Below are 3,572 nucleotides of genomic sequence, written 5' to 3' on the forward strand. Positions count from 1 at the left end.
TCTTTTTTCAACCACAGTAAAAGAGAAAACATTGCATTTATCTTCATGTCTACATTTTCTCTGCTGGGTTTCGACTTTCAATGTTCTTACAGATAAAACCTAGAACATCAAATTCAAGCACACAGAGAGGATGGTCATTTGGTAAATTCCAGAGTCTTCAGCAAGCGGGACATGGAGATGGTGGAGAGGAGGGTTAAGTGTTCAGTTGTGTTCAGTTGTAGTTTCAGCTATGCAGGAGAACTGAGCTCCAGAGATGGGTCCTAATACACAACCTATTGTCAACCATGCCATATTCTACTCATGAAATTTTGCTGAATGGGCAAATCCACTGTTAAGTGCTTACTGCCATTAAAAAACAAAATTAAAGTAGAAATTCTCATTTTGACTAGGAATCAAAACAATACAAATCAGATAGCTGCTGATCTCTAAGCTCCTGGATGCTGCCACGGATGATAAGAGGCTGAAATGTTGCCTAAGAAAGACAGACTCAGTGAACAAATCCGGAGCACGACCAAAAAGCAGCCGCGTCTCCAAAGCAAAGTTCGGAATGAGCTCAGTCAGCCAGTCTTGTCTGACAAAGCCACAAATGACAAACTCTGTGAGCAAGCCCCCAGTGACAAGCCCGTAACCACTACTGCTGCGTCTGAGAGAAGGGAAATCCGCAGTTCCCTGGCCAGGGCGGCCCTTCAGGAGCTCCTCGGAAAAAGACTTACCAGACTAGTTTCAACACACAGAGCACGAGTGATTTACACCAGAAACACCAAGAGCCCAGATACAACGGCTGCTGGCAGAGACGCAAGCTCAGGTCCCAAGTGCATGTTTTGAAAAATAAAATGTTATTAAAAGACATAGCACATCACTTCCACAAAAAGGGGCCGGGGACCGAGATGACCCTAAACGAAGACTTTTCTTCCCAGACAGAGAAGTCGGACGGCTCTGCCTCCCACAGGCCGCCTGGAGTCGGGCCACCCAGACCTCCGCAGGGAGCTCGTTAGCCAAGTCCTGTCAGCGGAAACAGGAGAATTTTCCCTCGCATGCCTGACACTCTTGGTCACTGCCGTTCAGCTACTTTCCTGTGTCTGGAAACTTTCAGTAGGCCTTGTTTTCCTTCCCACCATGATTAAATGGACTTTGAATCCAATTGCACCGCCACTTCCATGCGGGATGGAGTGCGAGCTTCGCACAGGTGGGGGGAGCCTGCAGCCTTCCAGGAGCCAGTTGATAATGGAAGGAGAGACAGGCCCTTAGAGCTCGGAGCGCTGTGGTTACACACCCGGGCCTGTGAGGGCAGGCAGGAAAATGCGCTCTGCTGTCCTGCCACTGCCAGACCCCTCCCTGCAGCTCTGCTGTTGGCTGAAAGCTGCAGAAGCCGCTCCAATGCACCAGCTGGGGTCGGAAATGAATCTCACAATAAAAATGAGCGTGCTCACCGCTGGCTGCCACACGCTTACCTGCAGGCAGGTCCCTGGTTCCCCAACATGTCCAGCTGGGGCCATTATCCAGCTTGCAGGAGCTGGAGGGAACTCGGGTTTCTCATTCTGCAGTCTTAATTGATCTTCTGTGTCCCCATTTTCTCCAGTTGTGGGGTCGGGAGGGAGCGTGTCATGTGCACACAGAAGGAACATGGTCTGGGGTGGTGACCGATCACCAAGGCCAGGACTCCATTTTCTCTTTCTCTCCCCTACCCCATTCCTCAGGGTCCTCCCTGTTAGCTGGTCAGTGGCAGCTGTCCTCACCAATCTCCTATGTCAGGCTGGGTGGACAGTTTTGTTCTTCATGAGCATTCTGTGCTTCACCTTTGGTCTTTCCAGGCCAGCCCCAAGGTACTGGGAATTCTGTCAGAACTTAGCAACATGCGTGGGCTTCCTTTGGCCCACTTGAAATGATCCCACTCATCTCTCTGCCTTCTACATCTGTGTGACTGCCATTCACTCTGCCACAGCCAGCCCACCACCACCGCCACTACGCTCCTGGGGAACCCCTGGTCTCCTATAGAAGTGTTTCCCCTCCATTCCTTTAGGGTGTTTGCTCATTTGTGTTATCTATTAACTTCTCGTGTGGATAGCTCATCTCTACCACCAAATCGTGAGCTCCTTGAAGTCAGAGATGGTGAAGTTTGCTTCCCTGCCTCCCATCACAGGATTTATCTTAGGAAAATTATCACAGACTGATTAGTGGTAACTATGACAACCACACCACAATTGAATTTTCTTCCAAGAGCCTACAGGAGCAGTGAGGGCCCACCCTCCCACCCTTATCACTGTCATCTGCTTCCTAATCCCAGGCCCAAGACTCTGGCAAAGTCTGTTCTCTTCTCCAGTTCTCCAAAAACCTTGGGGATCACAGGCCTAAGCAAGGGATGAGCAGAGTCGTCATTAAAATATCCCAGATAAGATTCCAAACTATCTCCAGTTTCCTAAACAATGACCACATTCATAGAAATCCTCAAAAGCAACAAAATGCCATGTTTGGGGAGGAATTTTACAATATGCTGAATACAGACAGGAGAGGCAGAAATAGAGAAGCCCAGAACCAGGTGGAGTGTAACGACCACCTGCTGGTGAAGGGAAAGGACACACTCAGAATGCCTGAATCACTGACTACAGTCTCTCTAGATTTCAGAACATGGGGTCCCTTGTTTTCGGCCCCTGATTATAGCAGCGAAGACAGAGGCCAAGCTGATACGTTCTGTACATGTGACTTCATCTTATACTTTTTGGTTCGACAAAAGTTTAATTCGTATATCTTTGCCATTCAAAATTTGACACTGAGTCAGATCACTTTTTAATTACTTTTTTTTTCTATACCAACAACTCTCTTCACAATCAGGATAAATTTAAATATACCATTACTTATTTCTTCCATTTGAAATCTTCCAGTACATCCTCAGGAACAATCTTGCATAGACTCTTGGACTCATAAAATGATTGTGCAAGTTCTCTGTTTTCTTTATATACATACTGTGTGTACACACAGGTATCTGTATATGCGCACGTATATGCATTGAAGGCATAAGTGATTGTATGATGTTCAAGTGTGTGACACAGCTCACGCACACACCCAGGCTTCTTGCCTTTCATCCTTATTGCCTCTATATCCTTTCTCTCTGAATTCTGAGACAGCCACTCTGCTGCCTTCCACTCCACTGATATCCAGGAATGTTCTCTCTACTTACAGGCTCTGATGAGAATTTAAAATCCAATTTACTTTTATTTTTTTCATCATGTCTTACTATATCAGTTGTCCTGATCACAGCTCTGCTTTTGTTTCATAAACACCAAATCTTCAAACTATTTCTTGAGGCAACTAGTTATCAGCATTTCCATTGTGGTCTCTATTGTACATAACTAGAAGTCTACTCTTCCTCTGACTTTTCAGATTGATGTAGCTTCTTACCTACGTTGCAGAAAGTTCTGGCTCAGAGAACACACTCTTCATGTTATTATATTTTATTTTTATTAACACTCAAATGAGGAGATCTCTATCCAGGCCTGCACTTGCTAAGAGAGAAGTTTAGAAGCTGCTTGACTCATCTTTCAGTTCCATGGAATGCTTATTTAAAATCACTTCTT

The 3,572-nt window shown here is 46.0% G+C and overlaps 1 pseudogene; it reads left to right on the plus strand.

Annotated features, from left to right (window-relative positions):
• The first annotated feature begins 465 nt into the window (after nucleotides 1–465).
• LOC101620481 lies at nucleotides 466–825 on the plus strand (annotated as a pseudogene).
• Nucleotides 826–3,572: the final 2,747 nt, after the last annotated feature.

This window comes from Condylura cristata, unplaced genomic scaffold (assembly GCF_000260355.1).
Source record: "Condylura cristata isolate star-nosed mole 26May11 unplaced genomic scaffold, ConCri1.0 scaffold00020, whole genome shotgun sequence".
Taxonomy (NCBI): domain Eukaryota; kingdom Metazoa; phylum Chordata; class Mammalia; order Eulipotyphla; family Talpidae; genus Condylura; species Condylura cristata.